This window comes from Cebus imitator, unplaced genomic scaffold (assembly GCF_001604975.1).
Source record: "Cebus imitator isolate Cc_AM_T3 unplaced genomic scaffold, Cebus_imitator-1.0 Scaffold813, whole genome shotgun sequence".
NCBI classification, from domain to species: Eukaryota; Metazoa; Chordata; class Mammalia; order Primates; family Cebidae; genus Cebus; species Cebus imitator.
Window position 1 is genome coordinate 265,802 of NW_016108128.1, and position 10,139 is coordinate 275,940.

Below are 10,139 nucleotides of genomic sequence, written 5' to 3' on the forward strand. Positions count from 1 at the left end.
TTAGCAAAACCTAAACTAGTCTTCCAGCCCATTGCTATTTGAGCTAGACTCATCAATCTCATGGTCATTTGGGAAATGGCTATAAATGAACCTTCCAGAACACAAAGATCTGAAGACTCTTTCACCTGAGGAGGTGAGAAGCAACCATATGTAACTAGAATGCATAGATACTTCAACCTTATTTGAATACTCATTATAACATTCAGTCCCACTAAAGCTTTCAACTAGCATTACTCAATAGGAATTGAGTGGCCTGGCAGGATGGTAGAATGGAATTAACATAGATCTGAGAGCCAGGAGAACTGTCTGTCTACAGATGAGGAACAGTGAAGGAAGGTGCAAAAGTCACTGAATGAACAACGGACATGAATGAGGAGGACATATAGACACAAAGAGGCCAGAAATAAATTAAAGGGAGAAATAGTGCTCTGAAGTTACTCTCAATAAAAAGCAGTCTGGCATTTAAACCTGGGACTAAAGGACTCCAAAGTTTATGTTGCTTCCACAGCACCAGCATTGTCTTCACAGTTCCCACATCTGAAAAGTGTTGCCAATGTGAGTTACTCTCAGAAGGCTAATGCATCATTTAAAAGAAATAATGTGTATAGAATAAGTTTGTAAACAGGAAAGCATTCTACAAATCTGAAGGATTGCTGTGATACTTTAGACGATGTTGTCACAATTACATAATTATCAGGAAAGGTTATTAAGGCCATTAGCTTTATTTAGATTTTGAACTCTGATCTTCCACCTCAAATCTCATTTTCTTCCCATTGCTTTCAAGAACAAGAGACAGCTATTTAATAATATTATATAAATTCACTGTTTGTACCGGCTTTCTTCTTCTTTCTCCTCTTGTTCTTCTTTGCATTTTTTTTTTTTTTTTTTAGTAATCAAACAGAACCAGAGGTGTTCTCTCAGATTAATCAGGTTGAGAGTAAGTCTCTGCTATAAGCTTCCTCTGCAACTTCAAGAGGGCTTTATTAATGACGTCTTTCTTAGCTCTTTGCTCTTGAAAGCCAGGACGAGCTGACCTTTGGCAAATGGTGAATGCTGGATTTTATTTCTCAAGTATCTCACACATTTGTCCACTTATTTCATCTCTGCTGTTGTCGTCCTAGTTCACTCCCAGAAGGCACCATTCTTTTCCAGCTGGAGGGCTGCAAATGGTTTCCTTCCTTCCACTCATACTTTCCTAGAATCAGTTCTGCATTGTGCAGCCAGAGGGTATTTTTTTAATAGCCATACTGCAGTATAATTGATATATACAATAAACTGCACATATTTAACATTGCACAAATTGATCGTTTTTGACGCATGCATGTACTCACGAAACCATCACTCAATCAAGATAGTGAGCATATCTGTGATTCCAAAAGTTTGTATTGTGCCACTTTGTATATTTTTCCTCCACCTCTCCCATACTCCTTCTCAGGCAACCATTGATCTGCATTCTGTCAGTATAGACTGTTTTTCACTTTCCAGAGTTTTGTATCAATGGAACCATACAGCATGTACTCTTCTTTTTAATTTGCATCTTTCACTGAGCACAATGTCTTTGATATACATTTAAGGTATTATGTGTATCACTAGTTTATTCTTCTTTATTGCTAAGTAGTATTCTACTGCGTTGCTGTACTACATGTTGTTTATCCATTCATTTTTGATGGACTTTTGGGTTTTCAGTTTGGGGCTACTACAAATAAAGCTGCTATAGATATTTATATAAATGATTTTGTATGGACATATTCTTTCATTTCTCTCAGGTAAGTAGTTAGCCATGGAATGGGTGGGTCACAGGGTAGGTGTATTTCTTTTTTTTTTTTTTTTTCCCTTTTTTTTTTTTTTTTTTTTTAGGTTTTGGGGTACATGTGAAGAACATGCAAAATTGTTGCATAGGAACACACATGGCAGTGTGATTTGCTGCCTTCCTCCCCATCACCTACATCTGGCATTTCTCCCCCTGCTATCCCCCCCCAGCTCCCCACCCCCCACCGTCCCTCCCCTATGTCCCCCCAACTGACCCTAGTGTGTAGTGCTCCCCTCCCTTTGTCCATGTGCTCTCATCGTTCAACACCCGCCTATGAGTGAGAACATGCGGTGTTTGATCTTCTGCTCCTCTGTCAGTTTGCTGAGAATGATGGTTTCCAGGTTCATCCATGTCCCCACAAAGGACCCAAACTCATCGTTTTTGATGGCTGCATAATATTCCATGGTGTATATGTGCCACATTTTCCCTATCCAGTCTATCGTCGATGGGCATTTGGGTTGGTTCCAGGTCCTTGCTATTGTAAACAGTGCTGCAATGAACATTCGTGTACACGTGTCCTTATAGTAGAATGATTTGTAATCCTTTGGATATATACCCAGTAATGGGATTGCTGGGTCAAATGGAATTTCTATTTCTAGGTCCTTGAGGAATCGCCACACTGTCTTCCACAATGGTTGAACTAATTTACACTCCCACCAACAGTGTAAAAGTGTTCCTACTTCTCCACATCCTCTCCAGCATCTGCTGTCTCCAGATTTTTTAATGTTTGCCATTCTTACCGGCGTGAGATGGTATCTCAATGTAGTTTTGATTTGCATTTCTCTTATGACCAGTGATGATGAGCATTTTTTCATATGTTTGTTGGCCTCACGTATGTGTTCTTTTGTAAAGTGTCTGTTCATATCCTTTGCCCACTTTTGAATGGGCTTGTTAGTTTTTTTCTTGTAAATCTGCTTTAGTTCTTTGTAAATTTTGGATATCAGCCCTTTGTCAGATGGGTAAACTGCAAAAATTTTTTCCCAATCTGTTGGGTGCCGATTCACTCTAATGATTGTTTCTTTTGCTGTGCAGAAGCTGTGGAGTTTGATTAGGTCCCATTTGTCTATTTTGGCTTTTGTTGTCAATGCTTTTGGTGTTTTGGTCATGAAGTCCTTGCCTACACCTACGTCCTGAATGGTTTTGCCTAGATTTTCTTCTAGGGTTTTTATGGTGTTAGGAGGTGGATCCAAGATGGCCGTTTAGGAACAGCTCAGGATTGCAGCTCCCAGTGAAAGCGCAGAGGGTAGGTGTATTTCTACATTTTTAAGAAACTGCCAAATCATCTTCCTAAGTGACTGTACCATGTTGCATTTCCACCTTAGCAACAGTTGGTATGGTCAGTCTTTTCAATTTTAGTATTCTAATTAGAGGTCTCTTTCCCATTTAATTTTCATGGTTCCAATGAATAATGATGTAGAACGTTTTTCATGTGCTTATTTTACAATTGTTTAATTTCTTGTTTGTTTTTTGTTTTTTGGGTTTTTTTTTTTGGCAGAGTTTCACCATGTTGGCCAGGCTAGTCCTGACCTCATGATCTGCCCACCTTGGACTCCCAAAGTGCTGGGATTACAGGTGTGAGCCACTGCGCCTGGACTTTTTTTTTTTTTTTTCTTTTTTAGAGACAGGGATGAAGAATGAAAATCTTTTCTCTCTCTTTTTTTTAATTGGGCTACTTGTAATTTACTATGGGGGTTTTAGAGTTATATATTCTGAACGCAATTCCTTTATCAGAAATATGATTTAACAATATCTTATCTGTAGTTTGTCTTCATTATCATACCAGTGTCTTTTGAAGCACAAACATTTTAAATTCTGATGAAGTCCAGTTCATCACTTTGTTCACTTATGAATTATGTTCACTTATGGATTATGGTGTCAAGATCTAATAAATCATTTTCAAACTTGAGATCAGGCAGATTTTCTTCTAGAAGTTGTGTAGCTTTCAGTTTTACATTTAGGCCTGTAATCCATTTTGAGTTAATTTTTTTACATAAATATCCGATTTTGTATATAGATGTCCTATTGTCTTGGCACCATTCGTTGAAAATACTATGCTTTCTGCATTTTGTTGCCTTTGAATCTTTGTCAATAATCAACTCTCAATATATATTTGTACAAAAGGTTCTTTTAGAAAGTTTAATTTGGTTATATTATTTCCTTACTTAAGTCCTGTCACTGGCTCCCCATTGCTGTTAATAGAAAAGTCCAAAATGTTAACCACACCCTACATGATCCACCTCTCCGACCTTATCTCATACAGCTTTTCTCCTGTTTTCTGAGCTTCACTGACACTGGCCTTTATTCAGGTCTTCCAGTGACCCATGATCCTTCTTGCCTTTGCATACTCTGTTCCTTCTACCTGCAATGTTGGTTTATCCTTCTCTTTATTTATCTAGTTGAAACCTATGCATATCAGCAAATCCACGAAGATTTCCTGAACCACCTAGGCTAACTCAAGTACCCCACCCGCTCATCTTTTAATATATTTTAATAGCACCCAATATTTTTCTGTTGGAGGACTTCCCACAATCTGTTTTCCTCACTGAACTGTATGTTTTCTAAGACCAGGAATCATGTTGGTTTTTTGTTCATCATTGAATCCTTAGTACTCAACCTAGTGTGGCCCATGGTCATTGTTTAATAAATATTTGTTGAATAAATGAATAAGTTTTATTTCCACAGAATCAAAATTCTGTTTCCAAACTGGGAGTTTGGTTTTGGGGGGTTGCCAAATGTCCTATAATTACAGCATATTTACGAATGTAATAAACCTTTTTTCAACTTATGAGCAAAGCAGAGAATCACTCTAATTCATGCACTGAACAAAATATTTGTTGAGCACTTACTATTTGCCAGGCTCTGTGCTAGACACTTAGAAGTCACTGATGAATAGGACACTGTGGACCATGCCTTTAAGGAGCTTATTCATGATCCAGGAAGGAGAGCGAAAAACCATTTAAATAATTACATTTGAACTTGGTTGGAGATTAAAATTTAAATAATTACATTTAAATTTGGTTGGAGATTAAAAGAGGGACTTATGAATAAACTTTCAGAGTTCTTGCCTTTGCTGATTTGTGGACATCTGCTATTTCCTTCACATAGATGCTTATAAGGGACTAGTTTCTCATCTCAGAGGTTCTTTCTGTCCCTCAATGTTGAAGCCTTCATCTCATCTAATCCTTTCTCATAGCTCCAGCTCTAACTTCTCCCCTGACTGCCTTCTTCCAGACTATCTTCAAGAAAATGAGAACAGAGGGTTCCTTCTTAAAAGACAACTCTGATAGCATCTGTCCTCTACTCGATAACCTTCAAGCACTTGCATCTGGAGTTTCAAACCCAAATATCTCTTAAGTAACAAAAATAAATGAGTGAAAAGAGCTTGATATTAGAGAGATAAAGGAGAGTGGTGGAAGCTGTAATTGACTAGGGAGCAGATGTCCCAGGTAAAGTGGGCAGCCACTATGCAGCTCCAACTGATTGTTGCCAGTCAGGAATGTGGCCTCAATGTTACAGATGTTCCATTATTTTCAAGAACAGCAGCACTCCATATTTTAATGTGGCATCTCTGGATTTTTGAAAATGTTGGCTACTAATTCAGATTATTTAAAATCATCGTGCAGGCCAACCCTCTGCAGGTCAAACAACACATATCTGTTGATAAGAATCAGTTTGTGGGCTGCCAATCTGCAACCACTGGCCTGCAGATTCATGTCCAAGTCCCGTAGCCTAGCCTCTAAAGTTCATCACAATCAAGTTTTCAACTCTCTTTACAATCCCTTCTCCCACCTCTTCCATCTACCAACTACCCACAATTTTAACAATGTCCGATATATTGGGCTCCCTCTGAATATACTACACACTACTGAAGACCTGACTATCTTTGGATCTTGCTGTTATCTTTTACTGAAATGCTTTTCCCCTTCATTTCCTTCACGACCAAATTCCACTTATCTTTCAAACCACAGCCCAAATGTTGAATTCTTTGGGATTCAACGTTGGGAATTATTTTCTAGATTGATTAATCATAATTAATTTGTATAGTACTTTATTCCTATCTCTTTTAAAACTTACCACAACCAGATATATATTCTAATTTTATAGATGTAGATCTACAGATATAGATATAAATCTTTCTCCTCCATTAGGCAGTAGCCCCCACCTTATGCATTGACATTCATTCATTTTTCTAATTTGTTGAACAATTTAGTGGAATTTTTAATGTATGCCATGCAGTCTGCTAGACACTGAGACTAAGAGCTCTACATGTTTTGTTTAACCAAAATATAGGTATACAATATTAAATGCAAGTATGTTACAAAAGTAGTATAAGAAAGAGAGGGGTTTGTCTATACTTCTGCTGTTCTACTCCTAATGATAACTTAGTAGGAATCCGCTGTGATATACTGGCATTGCAGAACATTGATAATTATGTTTTTTTTTGTGTAAGAAACCAGGTAAGTAGGTTTTATTCCTACTTTAGAGAAGGGCTAACTGAGGCTCAGAAATACTAGATGATTTGCCCAAGGTCAGCCAGCTAATCAGCGGCAGGGCCAGTACTATGAATCTAGATGTTCTATTTGAAAGCAACTTATCTCTTATCATTCTGCTTCAACTGCCTCTCTGATGCTATAGTGTGGTGCTCTGTTCCTCCATAATATAAGAACCAGACATTAGGTAAGCAGGGACATTATTGAATTTTTGTTATAGCAAGGCGTTTTGTAACAGAGTTGTACAGTTACATTTGATGAAAAATAAAAACAATTTTCATTCTTATTTATATGCCATGTGATCTATGTCTTAATCTCTTAACCACTTCAAATCTCATTTTACTTTTTTCTAAAATGGAGATCATAATTATTTCTTGATGATTTGTTGTGAAAAACCAAGTAAAATGATGAATGCAGAGAAAATGCATATTAAAAATTATTTTGATTGTCTATTATGTGACAATATGTATTTTGTGTAATTGTTATGATATCTCTCCAAGTGAAATATTATTGTTTGTTATTAATCTCATTTTAAAGGTAAAAATATTGAGGTAGAGCTAGAGCTTGAAGCTGGTCTGTTTGACATGAAACTGACTGTCATATTGCTTCTGAGGCATTAGGCAACAGTTAATTACTGGTATCATTTGTGTAGTGCTATTTGCTTTTCAAAATGCCTAAGTATATTTGACCCCAAGTTCAGGTGCCAGGGATAACATTTGGGATTCAAAGTTTAAACTCCACATTTAAAAGATTTCAAAACATGTGAAGCAGAGGTCAACAGTTAAGAATCAGTTTAGCAAAGTCCCTCTTCCTCACCACCCACATTTTACTCTTCCCCAGCAAAAAGACCCTATCCCAGTCTACTCTAGAAATGTCCTTGGCAGCATTCTTTCCTACAAAATATATCTGTGGATGGCAAAATACAGGGAATCTTGGCTCATACTCATTTTGGCTCCACCAGGTACTGAAGTGGAACTGAGTATCTACCAAAAGGGAAAATGACCACCAATCAGAGAACATATGTCACCTTTGGGCCTTTAAGAATGGAGTATTCTGGGGAAATCAGAATGAGGCCAAAGATGCAATTGAGGCTACTACTATCCTTCACAGTAACAAAACTTCACTGAAGAATTTAAAACTACTAAATGATTTCTATCACATCTGTATTATTTCTCTGGTGAAATAATACAAACGATAAGGGGCGTGCCTTCACCTTGTCTTCGCACCTTCACTCTCTGGCATCAGTGACACCACCTGACTTTTGTACAGGACATTGTGGTAGACAAAGAATGTTTGCATATAATAGCTCTCAGTCAGTTTTCATAGAGACTTTTGGAGTTAAGCACAGCATGCACTATTAGCTCTGTTGCACAGAAGAGGACCTGAACCTCTAAAAGCTTAAGTGACTCACCTAAGATCTTTAGTTATTCAGATGCAGAGAAATATGGGACACGCATTCTTCTTTGTCAGGGTTATTTTTTCCACATCAGAGTTGTAAGACATAGCTCCACTCATCAAGCGATCCCTGGTCCCCAGAGACACAAATTATTTGTAGCTAATTGAAAACTTTGGTTAGGGTTGAACTGACTCTGTCTTGACTTGAGGACAAATTCTTTATACTCATTTCCTGGCAGCTGCTTCTGGGAATGGGTGACAGTGAAGTCACAAGGTAATAGCACTGATGATGTGTTATAGGTGGAATCCTACAATTCCTTGCTACTGCCTTCCTCTACGTGCCTAACAAAGAAGTATGCCATATCTCAGAAGCCCCTGAGAAAATGCCCCCAGCCCCCTTAGTTTCATCCTGCTCCAGGGCAGGTAACTACTTAGAATATCATGAATCAACTTGTGAACATCAAAAGTTTTCTTAATTTCTGACCGAGTTATAATGTAAGTTAATAGAAAGATGGGCCATTATTCTGTCATACATTGGAAAGTACAGGGTTATCAGTAGGAATTCATATACCTAATGAATCACAAACAGTGCTTTGGTATTTGTCAGTTGAAACTCTGTTTCTTTATTTAGATGGATGATTCAAGCTTTTGCATCATGAAATTTTGAATTATTATGATCAAAGTCATGGAGAAAAACAAATAGTATTTTTCAACAGACCAAAACTGATTATATTATCGTAGAATTTAATAGAATACCAATTCTGGCTATATTCTTTCCTGAATCAACTGAAATCTGGGACTAAAGCAGATTCAAATACAATGATCAAATACTAGCTTATCAGAAATAGCCCCTTTGTCTCCCATTCAGTGTTATCATCCCTTAGTTACCTGCTTTTCAACACTGGCTGAAATGTAATTGTGTGTACTATGGCAGTGTCCAGAAAACTTGGATGCAAAGCTGTTAAAAGCAGTTCCTGTCAAAGATGGCAAACCAAGACAGCGATATGGACACAAAAGGAATACGGTATTGCAAGGACATTTGGTTTGTGTGTTCAGATTAAAACGAAAGCACCTTAACAAGGAATAACTAGGTTGTGATTCTATTATCTATTATAGGGTATATGGGGTGGAGTATAATAGCAGTTAACATCTATTATACACTTACTATGTGCTAGCCCTTCTTCTTCTTCTTCTCCTTTCTTCTTCTTCTTCTTCTTCTTCTTCTTCTTCTTCTTCTTCTTCTTCTTCTTCTTCTTCTTCTTCTTCTTCTTCCTCTTCTTCTTCTTCTTCCTCTCTCTTCCTCTTCCTCTTCTTCCTCCTCCTCCCCCTCCTCCTCCCCCTCCTCCTCTCCTTCTTTTTTTTTCCTCTTCTTCTTCTCCTCCTCCCCCTTCCTCCTTCTCTTCTTCTTCTTCTTCTTCTTCTTCTTCTCCTTCTTCTTCTTCTTCTTCTTTCTTCCTTCTTCCTTTTTCATCTTCGTCTTCATCTTCTTGTTTTGAGATGGAGTTTTGCTCTGTTACCCAGGCTGCTGCAGTGCAGCTGTACAATTTCGGCTAGCTACAGTCTCTGCCTCCCAGGTTCAAGTGATTCTCCTGCCTCAGCCTCCCAGGTAGCTGGGACTACAGGTGCATGCCACCACACCTAGCTAATTTTTGTATTTTTAGTAGAGATGCAATTTCATCATGTTGGCCAGGCTGGTCTCGAACTCCTGACCTCAGGTAACCCATCCACTTCAGCCTCCTAAAGTTTTGGGATTACAGGCATGAGCCACTGAGCCCAGCCTAGCCATTTTTCTGAGTCTCACATGAACTAACTCATTTAATATGAACATGGTTTCAGCCATTCTTCTAATTGCTTTACGTGAATGAACTGAATCCTCATAACAATCCTATTAGAATGATACTATTATTTTTATTTTACAGATGAAGAAAGGGAAGCTCAGAGAATATAGCAACTTATTAAAAGTCATACACATAATAAGTAAAAAAGTCAGGATTGGAACCCCTGAACTTGCCTCTAGAGCTTATGTTATCCTGACTACTGAGTGATATGTGTATGTCATCTGTGTGGGCCTTTTCTTTTAGTCAAAACGCACGTACTATGTGCTAAACATGCTCTTGAGAAGTTCATAATATAAAGTGAAGAATCAAAGCAATCATTTTTCAACATTCATGAAATAGACTTTTATTTTTTTAAAACATCAGAATAACTGGTACATGTATAGTGGTTTAGACTTTTCAAAGCTTCTCCCCACCTCCGCCACCCTATCTAACCCTAATACACTTTATGAGTTCAGCTAGGGAGGTTTTTCATTTTTTCATCTGTTTTTCATTTTTTAAATTCGTTTTCCCTTCCTTTCTCTTTTTCCTAATATACAATTTTTTTTTCAGTAAGGGGATACTATGATATTATTTTAACCTGGCTCCTGTAGCTCAACCCAAGGGCCT